General features: G+C 42.6%; 1 protein-coding gene across 1 annotated transcript in view; it reads left to right on the top strand.

Annotated features, from left to right (window-relative positions):
- LOC106724749 (latent-transforming growth factor beta-binding protein 1-like) overlaps positions 1-26,902 on the top strand; it is a 136,543-nt gene that overhangs the window by 41,601 nt on the left and 68,040 nt on the right. The window lies entirely within an intron of this gene.

Below are 26,902 nucleotides of genomic sequence, written 5' to 3'. Positions count from 1 at the left end.
AGATCGGTGCCTTTTAATTAGCTGCTCCGCGTGGATAACAAGACACAGGATTGACCGCAACTATCACTTGTCATTTGCCTAGGAATGTAAAATACAGGAAGTCCTCAGCTTAAGCTCGGGCTTGACCCAGGAGTTCATTTGTAAGCTTGGAATTTCCAGTGTTTTCTCCCCCCTAGGAACAGGGTCCACGTGGTGATTAGGATCCAGTCCGCCCACAGGCGTTATTCAATCTGCTCCTATGGATGAAATTACCCTAATTTATACTTCCCGTTTGAAGAGGCCACCTACTGTCCCCGCGGAGTGGGGTCCTTCTAACTTGCTCTTTCTCTTTTTATTCCCTCCTCAGTCCTCTTCTTTCTGGTTTTCTTCATTTTTCTCTCATTTCTTATTGTCTCCCACTTCACTTCTGCCGTGATAAGTAGATTGGGGAAGGGGCTAGTTTGAAATCTAACTACATGGTGAGCATTTTATTTGGAAAATATTTATATCCTGCAACTCTCAGCAAGAAGGAATAGTAGTTATAATTAGTACTTAGTAACAGCTTTCCTAACTAATACTTAGTGACTTAGCCAGGTACTGTTTCAAATGCTTTGTGTATATTATTAACTTACAACTTACAATGACCCCAAGTGAGGCACTGTTATTAACCCCACTTACAGATGAGGACAATGAGGTGCAGTGTGGTTAAGTAACTTGTTCAAGGCCATAATAATAATAATTAATAATAATAAGTGTTTGGATTAAAATGTAGGCAGACTAGGGAGAATAAGCACGAGGCTGTGAGTGGAGGCAGCAGGACCCAGCATCCACGCCCTGAAGTGGAGGGTGGCCAACTTCAGTGAAGGCTCAGATCTTTTGGGCGTTGGGGGACATACGGTTTCTGTCGCAGCTCCTTGGTTCTGTTGTCATAACGCAACATCAGCCACAGACGATGCTGAAATGAACGTGTGACTGCTCCAATAAAACTTTATTTATGGCTATGGAAATTTGAATGTCATATAAATTTCACATGTCACCCAATATCATTCTTCTTTTGATTTTTTTCCTCCCCTCAACCCTTTGAAAATGCAAAAATCATTCTTAGCTTATAGGCCGTGGGCTAGCTTTTTGGCCCATGAGCTGTGGTTTGCTGACCCCTTCTGTAAAGGATTGTGGTGCTTTTTGGTGCCAGAACACGAATGTAACTGTGTCCTTGAAGTGATGTAAAGCTTCGGTTATATCACACTGAGGCATCTCCCAGCATTGTTCTGGATCTCCAAAACCGTTCTGCGTTGAACTATGCCTTGGCACTCAGAGTCAGATTGCTGTGCACGGCAATTATTTTTTTCCAGCGTCGTTACTTACATAAACTGTGAAGTCATTTACAAGCGACATCATTCATCTTGAATAGCACCATCCACTGTTAGACTGTGACCCTCTGTGATATGTATGTATGGGTTGTTAGTGAGAACCATATGTCAGACGTCAAATAAAGGAGCAAACTTTTTCTTTTTTCTTTTTTTGGTAACAGTGGTATAATTTGGACAAGAATGTTGTGAGTCAAAGAGGAGGCTAAGGTTTCAGCTCTAACTTGGCGTTGAGAAAATAGAAGTCATTGTGGGCATACCTTGTTTTATTGCGCTCCCCTTTATTGCACCTTGGTTTATTGCGCCCCTCAGATATTGCGGTTTTTTTTGGGTGTTTTTTTTTTTACCAATTGAAAGTTTGTGGCGACCCTGTGTTGAGTGAGTCTGTTGGTGCCATTTTCCCAACAGGCTCAATGGTGGTTAGTATTTTTTAGCAATAAAGAATTTTTAAAGTAAGTCATGTACATTTTTTAGACAGAATGCTATTTATTGCATACTTAATAGGCTACAGTATATTGCAAGCATAACTTTTACATGCACCAGGAAACCAGCAAGTTTGTGTGAGCCACGGCATTGCATCACACCATTTGGGGGACCACGTCTGCCCTGTTTCCCAGGTATGCCTCTAGATAATGTGCTTCAGAGACGTCATGTCTACTGGGTGCTTTTGGGTAAGGAGAAGAGATGGCCTGAGATACTAACCAGTCCTGATAATTTCTTGAAAACCTTTTATAGGTTGCCCTGTTACTTGGGCACTGCAGGGAGTATTAAGATGCACAAGATCCAGTTCTGTTCTTAAGGAGATTTTGAAATAGGTGGCTATCACTTGAGAGGGAGGCACAGGGAGGGGGAAGTTGGCCCACCGATGAATTTAGGGAATGACACGATCACCTGAACTCATATTTAATCAAACTGCCAAGGAAGCTCAGATGATAGGGCCATTTTGCCACTTTTGAGAAATGTAACAATTCTCGAGTTATCTTATTTTAAGATGCTTGAGTGTCCTCACGACATGATGCTGGCCTCCCAGTGCAAGTGACCCCATGCTGGAGCGAGCTAGGACACAGCCACCGGGCCATTTCAGTCTTCAGTCTGGGAAACGGCGTACTTTCACTTCTCCCTTATTCTACTCATCAGAAGTGAGTCGCCAAGTCAGACCACCCTCCAAGGGAGAGGAATTTAGCTGTATTTCTTGAAGGGAGAAATAGCAAAGAATTTGTGGATGTATTTGAAAATGACCACATCGAGGACACGAATGGATTGGAACTTGATGTAGATGAAGACTAGTTGTAATAAAAAGTTCTAAAGATTGCTTGAAACCCACTTTAAAGACTAAGATGTCAACCAAGCAATTCCAAAAAGACACAATGAAACAAAATGGGAAAAAAAAAAGTAATGGCTACTTCATGAGCTGACAAAAGGAATAAATGACGGGTCATCTTGCTGCAAACACACTCTGGCAGCCCCTTTTCTGATGCTCTGAATCTGCACCTAACTTTATAACGTTGGGTTCTTTAGAAAGTCCATGTTAACCCTTCAGGCTACTCTCATAGTTGCATCCTATAGATGTTATTCCCATGTCGCTGTCAGTGTATTTGGAGAATTGCCACTGTTCAGTCACAGGTCTTGTCTTGAGTTACCTGTTTAAAAAGGTGTTAATTCTTGTAAGTCGTGGCTGGGAGACTCCACGAGGGAACAGCATTCAAAACTCTTTAGCTTTCCAGAGCTTATTCCTCACCTGCCAGTATCATTATTCACATGAATACATTGAGGTTTCCCATAAAAGTTTGTTTTTGGCCCTCCTGCTGCTCCATGGAGCTGCTTTGACTGGTGTGAAATTGCCTGCTGGGCTTTGCCAAGTGGGGAGCTGTTATCTGCACTGTGTCAGGCGGAAGCACTTCTGCAGGAGACAAGGTACCCAGTCCGCTCTCTTTCGGCTGGAGAAGGAAGCCTGGTTTTACTCAGGATATGATGTCAAATCTATCTCGAGAGCTCACATGGGTCCAGTCTTTTTTCTTCCCTGGGGCTGGCTACTTTCATCATCTGTGGTATCCTGGTGTTCCAAAGGGTTGTGGCTAGCTTCTCGGGAAAAATTAGTTTTTTCCTGTCTCAAATCACTTGAGGGGACTGCATTTATCCAGTGTCATTGACTGTCCCTCTGTCCGGCATCATCTTCCCAGGGATGTGGGGAAGGGAAAAGAAGCAAATTAGAAAACATCCTTTTATAAGGCGGGAGTAATTCAAACGCATCGAGCATTTATCAAGTGATACGGAGAAGGTCCTTTAAAATCCACATGGAGTTGATGGGTTGCACCTTCAAAGGTGTTGAGAAGTGAATTCTCCTCATTTCCCCGGGGTCAGTGGATTGGAGGCAGCCTTGGGTGACGTCGGTGCCGCGGAGAAGTTCTCGGCCTCCTCTCACTGTGGTTAGGTCTTAAAGAAAACTATATGCTGTGACCCTGACAAGGATGGGAGAGTTTGTGGAATGTTCCTGGACTTATTCTGTTCTCCTCATTACCAGCAACAACAACGGCAAGATGTAAAGTTGTTCCCTCTATTTGGACTCTCTCATAGCCCTAAAGAAAAAACCCCAAAACCCTCCAGCAGTGAAACTACACCAACAGTGAAAACTGTAGGGAGAAGGTTCAAGCTTTTTGTAGCACTAGTAGTTGAGATTGGGACATTTGAACTTTTGAAAGAAGCCAAGGAAATGGCCAGTACTCAAACAGACAGTTTCCCCAAATGGTCTGCGACTGCAGGGGCACTTTGCTCGGTGTGGATCCCTACCCCCAACCCTCACTCTGTCCACACTCCCCCAGGCTTCGCTTCTGTGCTTCCCGTACTTACCATGATCATAGCTACACAGTTTTTCATCTCTAGCTGCGTAGGTACACAGCGGGGTTACAGTAAATGTTTACCTGGAGAAAACAATGTAAATGTCTAAATCCCTGTCCAAGGATTGTCCCATGTATGCTTATATTGCAGAAGTTTCCTTTTTGTCTGGGAATATACTGTTTGCCTTTGTAAAACCCTGAACATTTTGCAAAGTACTTTGTATTCCTTGTTGTATTTGATCTGCCCAACCAGTCTATGAGATGGAGGCTTTTTTAAAAAGAATTTTATTTATTTTTATTATTATTTATTTTAAGAGAGAGAGAGAGAGAGAGAGGAAGAAACACAGATGTGGGAAGGAATCGGACCAGCAATCTTTGGTGCATGGGTTGATGCCCAACCAATTGAGCCACACTGGCCAGGGCAAGATGGAGGTTTTGATCTCTGCTTTATGATGTGGAACAGAAGCAGAGGGGTAGAGTGTTCATTTCAGGACATTTTAGGCATAGGATGAGAACTAAAAATTGTACCAATGACTCATTTCAACCTTTTACATGCATTTATTATAACCTTTTTAAAAATTGAAGTTAAATTGACATTGCATAGAGAGGAGTCCACAAATCAGAAGTGTACACAGCCTGGTGATTTCCCACAGTGAGATCGCACTCCTATGTGTACCACCCACACTGAAGAGCAGAGCATTGCTTCTGTTTCTAGGTCTTCCCTCCCCTGCTCCCGATAGGAGCCACTGTCTTGACTTCTAACCAGAGATTAGTTCTGTCTGTTTCTGAACTATATATAAATGAATCAGACAGTGAGATTCATCTATGTCATTTTATGTTTTCATTTACATTGCCAAAGATTGGCCCATTATATGAATATACTACAACTTATTACTTATTCTTCTCTTGATGGAAGTCTGGAATTTTCCCAGTTTTTGGCTTTTATGAATGATGCTGTGTAGGCAGGTATAAGTGGGAATTCTAGAAGACCTTTGTGAACTCATCAGAAAACCAAGTCCAACTGGGTATAGCGATGTCAAGGTTTGAGAAGGACTTCATAATCCATCGTGTAAAGTTCGATCATGCTGGTATCTGTGGGTCAGCACTGGTTTGTTGTTTGAGGAAACCAGGCACTTGCGGGGAATGGTGGGGTGGTGTAGTGTTTAAGGAACTGGAAGCAAGGAACTGTTTCCTCCTGAGTGAGAACCGGCAGGAGGAGTGAACTGTGGGGTGGGGGTGGGAGAGGTAGGCGAAGGGCAGGGGAAGTCAAGTTGTCTTCAGCCTGTAGGGTCCCATGAGGAAAGCTTGGCCAAAATTAGTTTTGAGATACAACCAGTAACTGACTGGGTTTAAATTCTGGTCAAAGAATTGTATGGAAACTCCAAGTCTGCAATTGAAAAGGGCAAGTTCTAGGGTAGTTTGCTACCCAATTTAATTGCTAGAAATCAGGATGGTGTTTTGTTGCTATGTAATAATAATAATTATTATTATGATAACAATCTATATATATAAAAGCCTAAGTGACTGGCTGGCCCGTAGCTATGACACACACTGACCACCACGGGGCAGACACTCAACGCAGGAGCTGCCGAGCGACAGCAACTTTGCAGAGTGCCCTCTCGCACTCCGGGACCCCTGGGGGATGTCGGACTGCTGGGTTTTGGCCCAATCCCCGAAGGCCAGGCCGAGGGACCCCACCGGTGCACGGGCCTTTAGTATATACAATAACAACTAATATTTACTGAGTGTTTATTCTGTGCCAGGAGCTATTAAGTCCTTTCTAAATATTATCTCGTTTAATCCTCTCACAAGAATGTGAGATAGATACTATTATTATCCCTGTTTTGCATGCTGAGGCGATTCAGGTGCAGAAGGATTAAGCAATTTGCCGAAGTTCGAGTAGCTCGCGAGTGAGGAGCCAGGATTCATGTTGAGGCAGTCTGTAAGCAATAAGTCTGCATTGCTTCTTTCTTTGATGGCATTTGTATTCATTTCCTATCACTACTGTAACAAATTGTCACAAATGTAGGGACTTAACACAAACTAATTGTCTCCTAATTGTGAGGTCAGATGTCTGGAATGGGTGTCACTGGGCCAAGATCAAGATGTTGGCAGGGCTGCGTTCTTCCCGAGGCTCCAGGGGAGAATGTTTCTTTTCTTTCCCAGCTTCCAGAGGCGCCTTAATTCTGTGTCTGGCGGCCCCTTTTCCACCTCCAAAGCCACCAGCGTTGGGCTGGGTCCTTCTCTCTGCCTCCCTCTTCCACTTTTAAGGACACCTGTGATTGTGTGGGGTCCCCTGGAACACTCCAGGATAATTTCCTCATCTCAAGGCAGCGGTTCTCAACCGGTGGGTCGCGACCCCTTTGGGGGTCGAACGACCCTTTCACAGGGGTCGCCTAAGACCATCGGAAAACACATATATAATTACATATTGTTTTTGTGATTAATCACTGTGCTTTAATTATGTCCAATTTGTAACAATGAAATTGGGGGTCCCCACAACATGAGGAACTATATTAAAGGGTCGCGGCATAAGGAAGGTTGAGAACCACTGTCTCAAGGTCAGCTGATGGTCAGCCTCAATTCCATCTGCAACTTGAATTGTCATTTCCCGCTCACAGGTTCAGAGAAGTAGTCCATAGACATCTTTGCGGGGAGGGGCAAATCCTGCAGTATTTTACCAGGGACCCAGTCTTGCCAATCTTCCCTGCTACTCAGGAGTGAGCTGCAGTCACAGGGATAGTAAATAATTATCACTAGACCCTTCAATGAGTTGCAGAGCCAGCCCTGTGACTCTCATAAAAGAGAGTTAGATTTAAATACATCACATAGATTTAAGGCCTAACTGTGGCCCCCACTGTTCTCTGAAATCTTGGGACCAGCACACTCAGGCACTTGTGGGTGGAAGGGGGGAATCAAGAAATCAAGGCCTTGAGATGACCAGACACCAGGAGGGCCCGGCTCATGGGACTAGGGATTGAAACGTCCACATCACTCATTAATAAGTGGCTTTTGGCGTACAGTGGCCCCACCCACTACACAAAGTGGCCTGTGGACTCTGAGTAGGAGGAGTTGGGAAGGGACAGGAGTGGGAGGGGGCTAGGGATGTCCCTCTCTACGACAATTACACTGTGGCCCTTAAGCCTGATCAAGTGTTTCCCATAGGATTATTCTTGGACGTGGAAATAAATCTGTGCACGACAATTGAATTAATTTGTTGTCAGAGGACCGCCTGCAAACCGACAGTAGAACCGGGCTTGAAACACCCGTGAATCCACCGAGAAGCGGTTGGAACAGAACACAGTTTGGCTGACCCGTGGGACCCGTGCGCTGTGGGCCAGGCCTGCAAGGCTGATGTCAAATGCAAGAACGATTTTCAGAGCCCGACTTGGGGTGTTGTGCCGATTACAGTAAAAATCACATTTGGCTGTGTTCGACATTCCATAGATACTGCGCCTGAATCCTTCCAGGGTGCCTCTGGGGTCGCACTAAATCCTCTTTCCTTGTTTGCCTTGGCCGAAGAGTTTGTTTTCATTTGAGCAGAGTGTAGACTACATTTTAAGACCACATTTTTATAGCAGCTCTTTGGGATCAGAATAAAGAGCCAATAAGATGTGAGTTCTGTGTGAGGGAGGGGACAAGAACACCTCAGGTTACATAAAACATGCCCAAGTAGGAAATAAAAAGCAACGTTAAATAGCCTACATGGTAGGTATGCTTTTACTGAGGTTCTTGACGTCGAGTTTATTTCTGCCTCTTTATTTGTGCCTCAGATGTGTTAGAGAGGACCCAGCAGAAAGGGCTGGTCTCATGGTCCTGGAGGCAAGAGCTTCTAAGTGGAAAGAATGTCTACTTACACGCACGGAAAAGAGAACCCCTAGATTTGCTGATCCAGGAGAAAATGTCTGTCGTTAGCCAGGACTGCTATTTTCAGACAAGAGGTTTAAGTGTTGTGCAGGAGAGTGGGAGGGACCAGAAAGGCCAGCGGGTTGGGGGGTGGGGCGGGTGGGAAGGAGACAGTTTTTTGGGAACGAAACAGTGGATTGGACAACGTTCCCATTGGAGTTAGGTGCGCTTTCCTGTTGGGGGGGAAAGGGGGGGGGCAGGCGGCTTTGACTGTCCCCTCTGTCCCAAGCGCTCGGGGCTTTATAAAGTATGAGAGAATTAAGCCCAAACCTGTGTCCACAACTAGAGGGATATTTTCAAAAGGTAAGTCTCCTGTTGCCCTGCCCTGGCTTCTCAGTGCTCTGCGGATAAAGACCCGTTCCCCACTCCCGGGGGATCAGGCTGCCTGGTCTCATTTGTCCCCTTCCCCCTGGTTGTCCCCATACACAGGCAGCTGTTGACCCTGCCATCCTTCCTGGCACATTTTCTCTGCCTCTCACCCTTCCGCCCTCACCCCCCTCCTCTGTGCCCCATGCACACTCTCTTCTCCCCTAATCAGCACCTGCTCATCCTCCTGATTTCGGTTTCCTCTGGGAAGCATTCTCTGCTGCCCGTTACTCCCTGGGGAGACTTTCTTAGCCCCCCCCACAGCATTCATTGCAGTTCCTGTGCTTTCCTCCACCTGGCCCTGCGCTTACTTGGTGAATGAGTCAATGAGGGTGATCACACGGGACTGCTCTCAATGGCAAAGTCTGACTGTGCAGGAATGCAAGGCAGGTAGCACATCTTCTAGGCTGCCTCAGTTTCCCCAAAGTAATGAGAAGAGACCAGTTCCAAGGGTCACTGATGGGAGCAGGCACACGTTTACCCAGCCACCCCACTCCCCAGGGCAGGATAGTAGCTCGGGCTGGGCGTCCCCTCCTCCCACGCTCCCTCGGTGTGATGGTGGGCCCCGCCTGCGTGTACCTGTCAGTGTCACCAGGAGTTCTCATTGGTCAGACTCCACTCAGTGCTCGGACCTCGCAGTGCTAGGTCTTCCTGCTCCTTGCGCTTCCTAGGTCACACACAGAGGTGACGGCAGAGCCCTGGCCGCCCGTCTCGTGGGAAAATTCCAGACACTGACACTGTAAAGCCAGTTTCTGCGCTTGAACTTTGTAAGCCTCATAAGTATTTAATTAAATATTAATAATTTGAACTTTGATGCAGAATTGGCTCAACTCTCATAGGAAGGAACCGGGGACAGCAGGCAAACTTCATCTGTCACTGTGTTCATGTGATGCCAGCATGATGGGTGTGATTCACGGAGCGCGCTGTTCCGAAAGCAAAGGAGGATTTTACAATATCAGTATCTTTGAAGAGAATTACTGTGGATTCTTGTCCTGTTGGGAAGTTATTTGAGCATCATGGAAAATAGAACAAGTATATTAGGGTGTTTGTTTTGTTTTGTTTTGTTTTTACATCTTCCAAAATTTTCAACCAGCTCGGACCATGAAGTTTTCTAACTTACAGGGGTGAATGTCTTCCCAGGGTCACACAGGAAGGTAGAAGCAGAGCTGTGACCTGAACCTGACCTCTTTTTTTGTTGTTGTTAATCTTCACCCAAGGATATTTTTCCATTGATTTTTAGAGAGTTTAAGGGAGGGGCAGAGACAGAGGGAGAAACATGGATGTGAGAGAGACACATCTCCTCCCACACATGCCTGACCAGGCCCGGGGATTGAGCCTGCAACCAAGGTACGTGCTGGAACTGAACCCAGGACTCTTCAGTCCTTGGGCCGATACTCTATCCACTGAGCAACACTGGCTAGGGCTGAACCTGACCTCTTATTCCACGTTCTCTTTGCTATCTTTCATATGCCATAGTCTGGCTTTTTTTTTTTTAAATCAAAATTGTGAAAAAATTTTGCACAATATTTTGAAGTATTTTTTTTTTTTATAAATAAGGATAGAGAAGTGAGACATTTTCGTTTCATAAATTTTAAGTGAATCAATGTTGTCAGAAAAAAAAATTGTTTATTTTCAAAACAATCAAGGTTCACTTAGTCAAAGCATATTCTATCTCATGAAGAAAATGTGACGATTACTTCATTATAGGAAGTCACCAGTGTAGAAGCTGTTGCCAAATATTTGAAGATTAGCTGGACTGTGTGTCACACGTACGGAATTTATTTTTGAAACTTTCTCATTGTAGGGCTGTCTTGACATACACATCACCCTGATTGCTTTCAAAGTGCCGCCTTTTTAGTCTCTGCCTGGTGTTGGTGCTTTGCCAGCGCTGGTATTTGGAGACTGGATGGACAGAATCTAAAGTGAGACTTCATTCTTTCTTAATTTGTTCAAAGCCTCTTTATGCAGCAGCTAATCCTTCCTAATTATATTGCTCGGAAGGATGTTCTTAACTCAAACAGGAAGATGACACGGGCATTTTGAGAAGATTAGGGTGCACTTTACTCTGAGAAAAGAACTTTGAAAGGAAGCGGTCTCCCTTTCCCATTTCTCACTCCCTGGGAACAAATAACCTCTTCCTTTCCCCCCTCGCTCCCCCATGTGGAATTCTCTCTTTCTGTTCCTCTTCCATTCCTGTAGCTCTGGACTTCACTAAGCTCTTTTGAAGGAGTAAAGAAAAGTTTCTAAAAATTCCATTGCCCTGTGTGAGGCAAGTATTTCACAACTTACTTGCCTTAATGTCTTGAAAGGTGACCCATGAATCTATCAGGGGTCCTCAAACTTTTTAAACAGGGGGCCAGTTCACTGTCCCTCAGACCGTTGGAGGGCCGGACTATAGTTTAAAAAAAAACTATGAACAAATTCCTATGCACACAGCGGCGGGAAAAACACCCGGCGGGCCGGATAAATGTTTTCGGCAGGCTGCATGTGGCCCACGGGCCGTAGTTTGAGGACCCCTGAAATCATTTGAAAATTTTGTGTGCGTATTAGAAATACTTTACATAAGGTTGAAATGCTTTCCAATCTCCTTGATTAATTTCTTGGTTGCTATGTTGCTTTGTATTAATTTAATGTAGTGATTTTTAAGTCAAAGTAAATGTTAGTTAGTCACATGTGGATATTAGATACTATGTTGGACAGTAAGTGTGGTCATTTTCAAATAAGACTTTGGTAAATCAAATAAGTTATAGTTTGTAAAGTCTTAGTGGTTTTGAATATTCCTGTGATGTATGATTTTATCACATTGCTTACAGATTTATTTCAATTTGGTTTTCTTAGACTTTTGTGTGAGGTCGAACATTTTTTACATGTTTATTCACATACTTCTTATGTGAATAATCTACCAACATTCTTTTTTTAAAAATATATTTTATTGATTTTTTACAGAGAGGAAGGGAGAGAGATAGGTTAGAAACAACATCGATGAGAGAGAAACATCGATCAGCTGCCTCCTGCACACCCCCTGGGGATGTGCCCGCTACCCAGGTACATGCCCTTGACCGAATCGAACCTGGGACCTTTTAGTCCGCAGGCCGACGCTCTATCCACTGAGCCAAACCGGTTTCGGCTACCAACATTCTTTATCCCATTTTCTATTACATGGTCTTACAAAAAAATTTTTATTTGTAAGAACTCTTTTCATATGAAACTTCCCATTTGTCAAACATTTCAAGAACTCTCAAAGGAGGGGGTACCTGTATGCAAAGAATGTTATTAGTACTTATTTAATTTTTTAACTCCAAAATTTGGAAAAAAACTTCTCAAATTGATTTTTTTGGGAAATTCCACTTGTCTATGAGGACAAGAATATAATCTATTATTCATTGAGTAATATATTTCAGAATTCTTCTGTCCTATGCGAGGCTGTTGATTGACACAGACAAAAATCTTTATGTACCACTGAACCACCTATAACCACCATGAAGATAGAATCACAACTCTCCTCACCTCCACAACACACATTTTCGGTTTACTGTAGTTGATTCATTCAGTCTGTCAGCAAATACTTATTGAGTGTCAACCCCATGCCAGGTCATGTTATTGGTACTCCAATTAAAAGGATCAAGCTAACATGCTTAAAAAATAGTTAATGATATAGGATAAGTACTTAATTGACTACTACCTGTTATAAATTCTAGTGGAGAATTAGGAAGTGAGTACTGGAGCAAAGGAACATTTACCTGAGTCTGAAGGATTTGGGGAAGTGAAGGAGAGGCTGACCTTTAAGTGCAGGAAATAATAGGGTGGAAGATATGTTGGAATGAGTCTCCTATTTCCACAGGACTGGCGGGAGATTGATCTATTTAGGAAGAATAGAGCAGTAGGAGATGAGATTGAGTGGGTAGGACCAGATTATGGAAGGCCTTGACAATCAGAGAGAGGATCTTTGAGTGGGGCTGTGAGAAATGGAGAGATGCCTCTCACAGACACTAAAGAAGTGTAAGACTTACCTGTGGGAAGCTAGGTTGGGTGATTGATGGGCAGGTTAGAGAAAGGGATGCCTAAAGCCTTAAGAGGAAAGCTAATTTCCTTTAAAACAGAGGGATGCAGACTATCTACCAGTCAAGAAGATGGTTCCTTTAGATCCCAGATGAGGAGTTACGTGTAGTCTAATGATTCATTCTCATTCTCTCTCTCTCTCTCTCTCTCTCTCTCTCTCTCTCTCTCTCTCTCTCCCTCTCTCTCGTCAAATCAAATAATACATAATCTTCGCTTCGGGAGTGGGGGACAGTGGAAATTGCCTTTGAATGCTTTCCTTTCCTTACTCCACTCTACCCCTGTTTTCAAATTCACCAACCCATAATCAGAACAAGATTCTTGTGTGTTGGTCAGATGAACACTCTCAGCTTTTGTGGCAGTTCATCATGACCTGCAGAAAAATCAAGATCTTGGTTTCTTCTTCAAATGTTCATCAAACTCCGGTTTTCTATCATTACCTTTGTTGGCTGTATAGCTTTTGCCATAACCATTTCATGTGATTGCTCCTCCTTGAATACAGATCTCTGTGTTTTCCCTCTTAGCTTTTCATGCGAGACTCAGAGTGCTCAACTCTTATTCCTCTTCCTTTAGGTGATAGAAATCCCACATTTTTCAGGATGTCTTTATGATGACCTAGAAATGAGTCTTGACTAGAGTATCACCACCTATATGTTCATGGGCTCTAACTATCTTTCTAGTTGGATTGCATTATCTAGTTTCTATTTGGATTGATTCTCATTAGTTATTATTATTTATCATAATTTAATAAAAAATAATTACCCATAATTAAAGTCGGTAAGAAAAATGGCATTATTTATTGGGTGATGTTAAATAATAAAAAATGAGATTTTGTTTCCGACTTTGCTTACAATTGTTGTTTAATTTAGCTAGGGAGCCAAAGTTTGCTAGGGAGGTTTTGATGATTTCCTTTGTGAAGTAAACACACTCTGAGTTTCGCATGAAAACCAAAGAGGGGAAGCACAGAGATCTGTCCAGGAACAGGGACTGATTCCCCTCTCCCCTCTCTTGTCTCTCTCCCTCCCCTCTTCCTTCTCTATCTCTTTGCCCCTCAATATTTTCCCTCCTAAAGTCATAGTTTCACTTTCTCCCTAGGAGTGTTTTTTATTTCTTTTTGAGGGGATGATGGCATGGATACACAGATCTATAGAGTCACAAGGATCAGGCCAAACTCGAGGTGTGTTGTTTTCTTTAAGGGGGAAAAAAAAGGTGAAAATGCTTTTATTTCTCAGATTTTTCTTAGAATGAATTCAAATGGAAAAGAATACTAGAAATATTTACCCGACGAAAATGCTTGCTAATTTAGCATAATTAAGATATTTAAAAGTCCACATATTTAGAGCTGATAAAGCAATGTTGAAATCCTGGAAGTGAGTTTTTTTCTTCTTGGTTAGCTGGGCTGCTACTTAACGTTTTGTAAAATAAGTGTATACATACTGACGTTCAACTCTGTTTGCATTTTAAAGTCTGCATGGGTCAGGAAACGGGTTTAGTATTCAGTATCATCCGGAACGATGACAGGCCTTGGGAGCCTAGGACAATGCTGGCCCATTTTCAAAGGAATTCTTCCCTGGTCTGGATACTGTAATAAACACAAGTGCACATCAGTCCATTTATTATATACACAACATGTATAATAGTTTGCAGGGGCTTTTTTTTTGTTGTTTTTGTTTTAGGCACATTTGTTATAGCTGATTATGTAAAGGGTTTGAAACAGAATCAGTTAAAAAAACATTGGGGCTGACATTCTCTCTGAAAAAAACACCACCACCACCACCACAACTGGTGAGAACTAATGCAAAAAAAAAAAAATAAATACAGAAAATGCAAACATCCATCCCAATCAGTTCATAAAAGGATTTAAGTACAAAACGTGGACCCAATTTGAACTTTTACGATTATGCCATCGGGCAGCAGGTGGCAAGCTTTGCTTTGCAGTGAACTTCGGTTTTATTTTTATGCTGCAGAATGCCAGACTTTGAGGAGGGTGGTTTGGATCCACTGGAATATGTCATTTCTTGGCAGGGCAACCTCGAGCCACCTCCTCTGCTCATTGTGCATAATTGCCTCTCTGTGGATGCTGAAGCCAACCTTTCGGATCCCCTGGTTGCAGATGGAGAGGACTCGGTTCATATGAGCAATGCTTTATTCTCTTGTGATTTTTAGCAACACATTGCTAACGGAGAAAATAAATTAGAAACAAATGACTTTCTAAGGCAGTGCTTCGATGGTGTTAGAAGAGGTTTTGTTGTTCAGTCTTACTTATTACTAACTACATATACATATAATTACTCATTATATATGCATGTAATTTTTTTTGTTGTTTCCACTTAAAATAATCACTTCTCACTGGCTAGATACCTTGATACTGTGGTGTAAGAAGTATAGACACAGCTTATTCTACTGGGCTTAGCTTATTGTGTTTCACAGGTATTGTGTTTTTTACTAATTGAAAGCAAGACCCTCCACCAGCAAAACGATTACGATTTGCGTTCTTGCGATACTCGCTTTATGACTGTGGTCTGGAGCTGAGCCCACAGCATCTCCGAGCTATGCCGCAATTAAAACGGAATAGAGTTCCGCGAAAGTATTTTTGGAAAATTAGAGAAGAAAAAGTACATTCGAGACCCCCAGTTGAAAGCTATTATCTTCCCTTCGGCAATAATGCGTGCTTTGTCAGGGTTGGGACTTTAAGTCCGGAAAAGAGACTAAGCTTAAAGATGGGAGTGAGGGGGAGGTGGGCACCAGGTTATTTCATACACTCTTTGCTCATACTTTCTATATAAAACGTTTCTTCTAGGGGAGTTATTTTATGCACCGTGGAAAACTTGGGGGAACAGAGAAGAATGAAGAAGCGTGTGATTCACTGTAAACACTTAACCGTCTACAAATATTCCATACCTGCTGCTTACTCAATTACTTTTCCTAGGGCTTTTGTTAGAAACGAGTTCATGTGGGCTGTACTATTTTATGTTGACAATGTTTTATATGTTCTTAACTTCTTAAATTCCAGCTCTACATTTTTATTTTTTATTGTTAGGAAAATATATCATTTACAAAAAGACATAGAATTTACAACCCACACAGCTTAAAAGATAATAACGAAAGCCAAAATTCCCGTATGCACTGAAGAAATAAAACACTCTCATTGCCTTAGCCGTGCTCCCTGTGGCCCTTGCCCACACCTTCCCCCCTCTCTCCCACACAGTAATTTGTATTAACCACTCCCTATTTTTCTTTAGCGCTTTACTGTGTTTTTTGGTACTTTTGAGCTGTTATTTTGGCTAGCCAGTTTTTGACTTTTAAGTAAGTCTGATCCACATTTTTGTATTCGTCTGAGACTAGCTTTTCTTGCTCAGGTGTTGACATTGGTCCATAACAGTGGCTCTCAAACTGGAGTCTATGAGATTCACCCTGTCATGTCTGAAGCTCTATGTGCAGCCCCTCACCCCCCACCCCAGTTTCTAACTCGGTGGGTTTGGGGAGAAGAGCTCGCATCATTAAACACTTGCAGGTGATGCTAACGTGTTGGTCTCAGGAGCAGCTTTGAGAAGTATTGATTACCCTGGTGCTTTATAGGTGGGGTCCATTTACGTTTCCTCTGGACAGCATCCAATTGTATGAATGTACCACAGTTCACACGTACAACCTCCCGGTGATGGGCGTTGGGGTTGTTTCCAGTGTTTTGCTGTTCCAACAGTATTGTGTTGAGCATTTTTTGTCTTCTGTTACATATTAAGAGCTTTTATAGAAGGAATAGAAAAAGTGTTTCACTTGTGTTAAGGGTAAATTTTGTATCGTGAGACTTGTGTTTGAGAAACACACACTGTTCTGTGGAATGCCTCTGTTACAGTGAGCTCGTGCCCACGTTGAAAGCTGCTCCTCTAGGATAGTCAGAGTGATTGCTGTTTTCCTTTATGAACAGTGTTAACTTGTTTAAGAAATCCTTCCCTCACCCATTGCTCTGAGATCTTTTTCTATATTTTTAAGCGTTTCCTTTCACATTTGTTTAATGCACCAGGAACTGATTTTGAGTATAGTGTGATTTTTTTTTTTCGTATGGATAACTTATTGTCTTAGTACTGTGTGCTGAGTAATTCTCCCTCCTGTGGTACTAGATTGGTCACATTCAGGTTTCTAAATATCTATAAGTCTGTTTCTGAATTCTCTGTCCTGTTACGTTGGTCTATCCTTGAGTCAGCTGCATTTCCATGTAATTATAGAATCAGCTTGTCACTTTTTTTAAAAAAACAAACAAACACCTGGCTGGAATTTTGATTATTGCATTGAATCAGTATATAATTTTGAGATGAATATGCATTTTAAAAAATCCTCACCTGAGAGAATATGTTTTTATTGCTTTTAGAGAGAGAGATGGGGTGGGGGAGAGAGAGAGAAACATCAATGTAAGAGACAAACATTGATCCGTTGCCTCCTGACCAGGAATTGAACCTGAAACCTGGGTATGTGCCCTGGCTGGGAACCCACCATGACCTTTTGGTATATGAGATGATGCTCAACCAAGTCACACCAGCCAGGGTATATCTTTGATATTGACTCTTCTTATGTATAAATATGTCCCTCTATTTATTTAGATCTTTAATGTCTTTTAATGCAGTTTTAGAATTTTCTTTATGTACATCTTGCACATCCTTGGACAGATCTGTTGATACGATATTCCTGGTTACTATTGCAATGAAATTGTTTCTAACATTTCATTTCCAAACATGCTTTCATATAGAAATGAGGTTGCTTGTTGTTTTTTTTTTTTGTACACTGAAACTTTGCTAAATTCATTCATTCTGGTACATTGTCTAATTCGTTTGGGATTTCTCTAGAGAATTATATCATAATGGTGAGAGATTTTCCCTCCTAATCTTTACAGTGGTAATTTGTGTGCCGCATTGCATTGGCCGGGGCCTCCAGGTCATTGTGAAACAGAAGGAGTGAGGGTGGGCTTCTTATTTTTAAAAAGGGTTCGGTTCCCCTTTCACCACTGAGGACCACATTTGCTGTAGGATGTTTGTAGATGCCCTTTATCAAGGTAAGGGGAGCCCTTGCATTGCTAGATTGCCGAGAGTATCAACAGATGTTGAATGTGATCATTTGATCTGTTGGTTTGGTCATATGGTTGCCTTTTATCTATAATGTGGGGAATTATATTGAAAGGTTTGCTAATGTTGGAACAACTTTGTATTCGTATAATAAGCTTCACTTGGCTATTGTGTCTTTCTTAAATCTTTCAGCGCTTTCAGTTTACATCTGTATTCATGAGTGAGCTGGCGTATAATTTTGCTTTCTCATACTGTTTTGATATGGTTTTGGTATTAAGGTGATGTTAGCCTAATAAAATGAGCTGGGGAGTATTCCTTCTCCATACTTTTTTGAGAAAATTTTGTATAAGATTGGATGTTTTGTGGAACTTGCTTATGAAACTGTTTGGGTATTTTCCATGAGGGTGATCTAATTTTTACTGTCACTTGTGCTTTTTATTTGTACTTGAAATTTTTCTTTAATTTTGTTTTTTCCTCTCCTTATTCTTACTTCCCTCCTCACAAACTACTTTGGATTATATGTACTCTATCTCTGTTCTCTTAGTGATTGTTCCAGATGTTTTCCTCAAAAGTGTATATTTAAATTCACAAAGGCAAAAGATATTCAGTATTTTTATCTTTATACTAGTGCCATAAGGCCTTAGGACATTTAAACTTTGATCATTCCCTCCAGAGGTTAATTTTGCAACAGTTCAATGAAAAGATTTTAATCCTACAAATTATACTTTACGTCACTGCTTTATATTGTTAATGCTTATTTAGTTCTTTCACACATTTATTATTTTCTTTGTTCACCATTCCTACTTGCATTTTAGACATTTTCTCTGGGACAACTTTTCTTAAAGTGCTTCTTTTGGAAATTCCTGTGGTGAGGGTCTTTTTATTTCCTTGGGTTTCCTGGATGTGCGGTTGTAGCTTGGTGGTTATTTTTTCTAAGCATTTTGAAGCCATTTTTCCATGGTCTTCTGGCTTTCCTTGTTAATTATTTAATCAGCTGATGATCAAATCAGCAGGTGATCAGTTTGATTCATATTCCTTTATGGGTCATCTTTTTTTTTCTGTTTGGATTTTATTGATCTTGCGTGGGATTTATTGGGATTATGATGTGAGATTTCATGTTTTTCACTTTTGGAAAATTCTTAGTCATTTTTTTTCTCTTTGACTATTACCTCTCCCCAGTTCTCTTATTTTACAAGTGTAATTAGACAGCTAGTACACCTTTTCATCCAATTCTCTATATCTTTCAACTCTCTCCTGTAGTTTTTCTTGTCTCTGTGCTGCATACAGATATGTTTCTTTAGGTTCATTTCTCCACTGAGCTCAGCTATACCTTCTGCTATCCTTTAGGTTACCCATCTCAAATGTTATTTATTTTATATCTAAAAGTTCTTTTTCAGATCTAGTCTATATTAATAGTCTTTTATCACTCAATCATAATTTCAACATCGTTATATATATTAAATATATTCTGTAGCTTACAATCCCAGTCTAACTTGCAGTTGTTATTGGGCTGATACTGCTGTTTGATTTTTGTCTCATTCTGGTATATTTCCTTGCGTATTTGGTGGCTTCTGATTGTCACTAAATGTTCATTGGCATTTTATCTCTGGAATTCCTTAAGGTCCAATGTTAGGGATGTTCTTACAGAGGGTATTATGTTTGCTCTTAACAAGTCTTGGAGGTACTACCCATCCAGGCCCACTTGTACCTCAATTTTGGAGTTGTTATTGTTCTGGTTGCGAAGATATTTTTTATTTGATGGCCAAATCTGCACAGAGGAGGACTAACAATAGGAATTCTCACCTGAGATGAATTTTGTTGTCGTTACTGTAACTTCTCACGCTCACCAGATCCTAAGCTGAGACAGGCGTACATCCTCATGGTCCCTCACCTGTGGGCTGCCTGCCTTTGGTTCGCCTACTAAGCGTTTTGCTGTTTGGTCTTATGTGGGATCTCTTATCTGGTACAGTTACCAGGCTTCATCCCTGTGCCCCGGGCAGTGTATTAAAACCTGTGACCGAGGCGCCCAGGAATGGCAGATGCCCCTCCAGGGCAAGTTCCTCTTCTGGTGCCAACTTATCTCCCTGTGACGCATGCTCTCTGGGTGTCTCTGGCTCTGAGAGTGCCTCCCACCCTCCTGCCAGCTCAACCATAGTTTGATATTCTGTCTGGTATTGTCAGTTGTTTGATACTAGCAAATGTTCTCTGGACATCTCACCCCCTACTTTGCCAGAAGTCACCATCCTAGTTAGTGTCTATGAAAGGGTTTTTGTCCTGAGATACTGGAAACCTAATATTTGGAGTATAAACCACCAAGTTCCTTGTTCTGCGGGAGCTCACATCACAGTGGAATAACTGCCCCCTGGGTCCTTGGGGAGGTCCAGGCATTCTTTTCTCCATCGTTCACAGCCTGAGGAGTCTTACGGACACCCCCTTGTCGGGGGGCTCCTCCAGCCAAGTGGCCAGGGCTGGAGGGGTCTGTAGGACACTCTGCAGCCTGTCCTCATGTCTGCTCCTTGGCACCCAGACCGGGACACCTGTGCTCTTGGCTGTGGCTCATTTCCTGTCCTTTGTCTATTCGTCCCCAGCCTAATAGTTCAACCTTGTCTCCTGTGGCTTCATTTTCCTCCAGTTTCATTTGGGCATTCTTTAGCCCTCAAACGTGTGCTTTTAGAGTACTGATTGGTGTTTGCAGAGGTTAAACTAGCCTTTGTGTGTTATAATCCCACTCTTCTCTTTGAGGATTTGAGAGAAAATTGAAGTTCTGTTCATTCTTACACGGGGAGGAGGAGAGGGATAGTCATTTGGGGGCAGGAGAAGGGCAGACACGTTGTTGCTCCTATTCCAGTGGTATCTGATAGGAAAAAACAGAACTGCCATCACAAGGGAGAGCCGGGGCCCCATTGAAACATACTTTTAAATCCAAGAGTACTCCTGAATTAGTATAGCTATTACAGCTATGAATAGTAATAATATTGTGTCTATTTTGAGTGTGCCTCTTTTGGGCTCTAAATTTACACTTTTTAATGCTGTTTTAGACTCATCCCTTGCCATGACCACCTGTAACTTGGCAGCCTGAGGGTTGCCAAATATATCAGGACACCAAGTACACATCTTTCCTAACCAAAATGGAAATAAAGTGTATTTTGGGCTGACCAGTTCTAATCACACACTTGTCTAAATCATTGAGAAATTATATGTTATGTTTGTGGGGGGCTATAACCATATAATCGTAGGCAATTACATTTAAATTGAGGGGGTGAATGAAGTTGCCTATTTTTTCTGGCCCCCTGTTGTTTCCTTTTCAAGAATCTGAGTTGGAATTTGATAGCTATCAGTTTAGTATTTCAGTTTCAAACCTGGGGTGATCCTGGTTGCTAAATGTGGAGGAGGTTTTCACCCTGGCCAAGTAGCTCAGTTGGTTAGAGCATCCTCCCGATACGCCAAGGTTGAGAGTTCAATCTTCGGTCAGGGCACATGCAAGAAGCAACCAATGAATGCATCAGTGAGTGGAACAACAAATTGATGTTTCTCTTTCTCTCCCTCTAAAATCAATCAATCAATAAATTTTTTAAAAAAGTGGAATTTTTCAATATGAGAGAGTGGTTTTGTGTACGATTCACATTGGAACTGAAAACAAGAAGGGGAAGGAGACTATAGAATCCTGTAGTATTTGAGATGAGATGAGAGCTCTAAGGGGACAGGTTTGGGCACCTGGGAGTGGTTAGCAAGGGCCAGGTGGAGCCTGGGACAGTGTGCAGGGACAGAGGCCCCTCGAGGTTTCATCTCTTAGCAAAGAAGGAAATACGCAGTTGTTACTTGAAGAGACTAAGCTTTGGTTGGCCATCACGAGTGCTGACTATGGGATGTGATCATCAGTAGTTAATGAGAGTCTACTTTACAAACGGTTGCCTCTGATTTTTTCCAGTACCCAACTGCTGGGGAAGTTTGCTCTTGGCATTTTAATTATGATGTGTCTTGGTGTGGTCCTCTTTGGATTCCTTTTGTTTGGGGTTCTCTGCGCTTCTTGGACCTGTAAGTCCATTTCTTTCACCAGGTGGGGGAAGTTTTCTGCCATTATTTCTTCAAATAGGTTTTCAATATCTTGCTGTCTCTCATCTTCTGGCACCCCAATTATTCTGATGTTTGTACGCTTGAAGCTGTCCCAGAGGCTCCTTACACTATCTTCGTATTTTCGGATTCTTTTTTCATTTTGCTTTTCCGGTTGGGTGTTTTTTGCTTCTTCGCATTTCAAATCTTTGGCTTGATTCTTGTGCTCCTCTGGTCTGCTATTGGGTGTCTGTATAATATTCTTTATTTCAGTCCGTGTATGCTTAATTTCTAGTTGGTTCTTTATCATAGCATCGAGGGTCTCATTAGTTTTCGTGACTCTCTCCTCAAGTTTATTGACAGCTTCTAGCACATTTTTGCAAGCCCTCAAAATTGCGATTTTTAGCTCTATATCCTCCATTTCTGTCATGTTTTTTTGTCTCCGCATTTTTTATGCTTTCTTGGTGCACCCTCTAGTGGTCTTTGTGCGCAGTCTTGTTCTAGTTGAGCCTTGATTGTTGTAGTTAATACTAGAGGGATTTGACCACCAGGCCGACTGGCTGTGTGAATCAGCTGTGTCTGCCGCGGAAAACTTCTGTCCTCTGGGGAGGTGCTAATCTAGCCTTTGCCTGAGGCGATCCGGCAAATGGCTCTGCGCAGGGCTTGGGCGGGGCGGGCTCAACAGGGCGGGCGGAGGGAGCCGTTATGGTGCCCTCAGTCCTGTTCCCAGAGGCTCTGCTTCTCAGAACCCCCGGAACCGCTGCAAACCTCGGAGGGAAAGCTGCCTTCCAACTGATGCCAGACACTCCCGCTTCTCCCGTTTGGGTCCGAGTCCCCAGCGATTCGCCCGTATCTGGAGCTCAGAGTCTGAGACTCCCCCCTGACCGAAAACGACAACCGCGCTCTCAGCCACCAGCCCGCTTTGCGCGCGCACCTCCGCACCTGAGTTTTTTCCACACTGCGCCTCCTCTGAGCCTCGGTGTGCTGTTATTTTTCCTTCTAGTTGAAGAGTCTCTCCTCAGCCAGCCTTCCTGTGGTTCTGGGTGATGTCCGTTCCGTCTTTTCGTTGTATTTTTGAAGTGGTTGTTTGCGGCAGCAGTCTGCGGTGTTTACCTATGCCGCCATCTTCGGTTCTCCTTCAATCAATAAATTTTTTAAAAAAACTGGAATTTTTCAGTATGAGAGAGTGGTTTTGTGTACGATTCACGTTGGAACTGAAAACAAGAAGGGGAAGGAGACTATAGAATCCTGTAGTATTTGAGATGAGAAGAGAGATCTAAGGGGACAGGTTTGGGCACCTGGGAGTGGTTGGCAAGGGCCAGCTGGAGCCTGGGGCAGTGTGCAGGGTGCAGGGACAGAGGCCCCTCAAGGTTTCATCTCTTAGCGAAGAAGGAAATACGCAATTGTTACTTGAAGACTAAGCTTTGGTTGGCCATCACGAGTGCTGACTATGGGATGTGATCATCAGTAGTTAATGAGAGTCTACTTTACAAACGGTTGCCTCTGATTTTTTCCAGTACCCAACTGCTGGGTAAGAATTTCAACAATTTTACGATGGTAATATCATTCCTGGAACCTACCGGCTGACTGTCAGGCTGCCTTCCCCCAACTCCATCATGAATACCCTCTCTTTATAGATCAGGAAAATGAGTTTCAGAGATGGCAAGTAACCTGCCAAAAGGACAGCTAGGAAGCAAGAGTTGGACCTTGCACACAAGCCTGTCTGACTCCAAAGAATGATGAGGAGCTGTTTACCACCTCACCACTTCACACAGCTAGAGTTATTCATCCCCATGTTCACCATCTCCTCTGGGTCAAGCCTGTTTCTCCAGCCAGATGGTTCTCTGCAGACAGAGAGACCACATCTTTTCCATTTCCTACATTCCCAGTGCCTAGTCTGGAATGGAGCACACGGTTACATATTCTTTTATGTATTCTGCAAACACTTGAACACGTACTACATGACAAAGCTTTGTTTTAAGGGATAAGTAGTGGAATAAACAGATAAATAAGACAGTTACCCTTAAACACTCACTGTTTATTGGAAGATGCACACACACGCGATCATAGTGCAATGTAATAAATATTATGACAGGCATTTGTATGAGGGGCACCCATTGGTGCCTCTGCCTGCTGAGGGTCATTTGCGAAGTGTACGCTTAGCTGTGTAAGAAGCTTCCAAACTGTTTTCACATGGTTATGCCAGTTTGTATTCTTTAAAAAAATTTTTTTTATTGTGGCAAAATATATATAACAAAAAATTTAACATCTTAATCATTTTTTAAAAGAACAACATTCAGTGGTATTAGTACATTTACATTATGGTGCAATCATCATCACCATCTCATTTTTTAAAAAAAATTTATTAAATTTATTGGGGGTGACATTGGTTAATAGGGTCCTATGGATTTCAAGTATACATTTCTGTGATACATGGTCTGTGTATGGCATTGCATTACCATCTGATTGCATAGAAATTATATATCCTTTAAATAACTCTCCGTTTCTTCCCCTCCTCCCAGCTCCTGGCAGCCACCATTCCCCTTGGTCTCTAGGAGTTTGACTGCTCTAGGTACCTCATAGAAGTGGGATCATATACTGTTTGTCTCATTTCTCAGAGTATCACGTCCTCAAGGTTTATCCATGTTGTAGCAAAGATCAGAATTCCTTTCCTTTTTAAACAAAATTATTTTTCAGTTACAGTTGACATACAATATCGTTTAGTTTCAGGTGTATAACCTAGGACTTAGACAATGTATGAAGTGATCACCTTGGGAATTCTAGTACCCACCGGGCACCATACGTAGTTGTTACAGTATTACTGACTCTGTTTCCTATGCTGCATTTTACATCCCCAAGACTATCTTTATAACCGTCAATTTGTACCTCTTAACCCCTTCAGTTCTGTATTTTCACCAGCAGCACTTGAGAGTTCTGGGAGCTCTGCATCCTCGCCAGCACTTGGTAGTGTCGGTTTTGCTTTGTGCTTTTCTAATAGTGTATCATAGCAAGTAGCTCATTGCGATTTTAATGTGCATTTCCCCAAATATCAGAAATATTGAGCATTTCCTCATGTGCTTACTTGCCATCCCTATATTTTCTTTGAAGTGTCTGTTTGGGTCTTTTGCCCCTGGGTTTAATTGGGCCTTTTGCTTTCTTGTTGATGTGACTGATTTTTAACAGAACTTCCTTTTCAGGGGTTTGTTAAGGTTTTCAGTGCATTTGACATAAACAGTTTATAAAGTGCTTTGAAAAAGATGCTCTAGGAGTGGTTGCCAAGGGAAACGAAGATGGGCTTTGATTCCGACCGGGGTAGGAGTGGTGGGGTGGGCTTCTCCTCAGTGTGGTTTTGAGACGGGAGGACAGAGAAGAGGAGAGAGAGAAGAGCTAGAGAGCATGGGAGGAACTCTGATCTTCAGTCGGAAAAAGAAAAGAGGGATTTGCTTGGTTGCCAGTGGAAGCTGGAAGGGTTGGAAAGGGCAAAGGGATGGTTTACTCTGATGGGAAAAGCAATTGCACAGCAACACGAAAGCTGTTGAATGCCTGTCCTTTTCAGCTCAGGGTTGCATGAGGCAAGACAAGCGGGTGGTTCCCGCCACTGGGCAGTGAGGTCAAATTATCTCGTAACCCTGGAGTAATCTAAGCAGATATCGAATACTTCTTATTTTTTAAATATATTTTTTATTGATTTTATAAAGGTCAGAATTCCTTTCCTTTTTAAACAAAATTATTTTTCAATTACAGTTGACATATAGTATCGTTTAGTTTCAGGTGTACAACCTAGGACTTAGACATTTATGTACGTCTCCTATTGAGGATCAAGCCCACAACCAAGGTACATGCCCTTGACCAGAATGGAGCCCGGGACCCTTCATTCCGTGGGCCGATGCTCTATCCACTGAGCCAAACCAGTTAGGGCTCTAATACTTCTAGGAAGGGCAAGGGTGCCTTAACCCACACCCAGATATTGGCAATATGTCTATATTTTCAACATCTCCGTTGGCATATTAATAAATTAGTGTTTATTAAAAAACATTTGGCTTCTTATGTGAAAACTTCTTATGTGTAGCCAGGGAGTCTTTGTAAGGCTCCAGTACTCCCTTCCTGCCTCCTGACTTGCAGGCCCTGTGACAGGGAAAACCAACCAGGCTTCTTGTCCTGGGGTTTGAGGCCTTCGGGCTTCGGACCTGCCCCCTGGCCTCGTCCACACACTTTTGTGGACACGAGTGTTTTTACGGGGAATGTGGTTACGCAGCTCTCGTCAGCCTCAAGGGGGCCTGTAATCCCCAAAGGGCTGGGAACCTCTGCTCTGGAGGGTGTGATCGGCAAATTGACCGTCGCGATGGCCCAGCAAACATTCCGCGTCTCAGCTTGAATACATTACAGCAGGAAGCTCTGCGTCAGATGAAATTAGGTCTACGTTAAAGCGGTGGGATTGGGCCCAGAGCCTCAGCTCTTGGGTAGGCAGCTTTGATTCCGTTCCTGACATAATTAACAACTGGCCGAAAAAAAGCTTTTTATTTTTATTTTTAACTTATTAAGAGAAGTACTCAGATAATGTGTGTTCTTGATTATGTGTCTGAAAAAAAAAATCAACCCAATGTATAGGGGTGGTCTTCATACGCTATGTAACGTGCTATGCATTGGAGAATACAAAACAGCGTAAAATATGACCTTTGTGAGAAGACAAGAGCCTGAGGCCTGGAAAGGAGAGAGCAGTGCCGGCTGGATGTCCCGTTTTCCCTGTGGCTGGATGGGTAGGGGTTGATGGGCTGAAAGGGGAGGAAATGGCGTTTTATTTGGGAGGAAATCTGTAAGCAATTGCTCAGGGGAGGAAGTCGAAGGAGACATTGGTCTCAGCATGCTTTTCACGAGTATTCCTGTTAGGGAAGTAGACTCGACTTAACTGGAGACTGCGACACAGTGAAACGACACCTTGGAAAACCAATCAGGCGGTGGAGAGAAGGAGAGGGGTGTAAACCATATATTTTATTCTGATTTCACCAGGTTTTCCATTAATGTTTCCCTCCCAGGATATCACTTTATGCCCAACTGATGTTTCCTGAATCTCCTGTAATTTGACAGCTTTTCAGTCTTCCCCTGATGCTTTTGAAAATATTTGTAGGAGGATGTCTCAGGCTGGGTGTACTGACGCTTCCTGATGATTGATCGGGGATTATGGTTTGGGAGGATACTGCAAAGGTGAGGTGCCTTTCTCATCACAACATGTGAGAGGGTGTGTGATAGGAACGTGACTTATCACCGATGACATTTATCTTGACTACTTGGT

This window comes from Myotis brandtii, unplaced genomic scaffold (assembly GCF_000412655.1).
Source record: "Myotis brandtii unplaced genomic scaffold, ASM41265v1 scaffold953, whole genome shotgun sequence".
Lineage (NCBI taxonomy): Eukaryota > Metazoa > Chordata > Mammalia > Chiroptera > Vespertilionidae > Myotis > Myotis brandtii.
The sequence above is the reverse complement of the archived record's forward strand: the minus strand, read 5'-3'. Positions and strand labels throughout refer to the sequence as shown.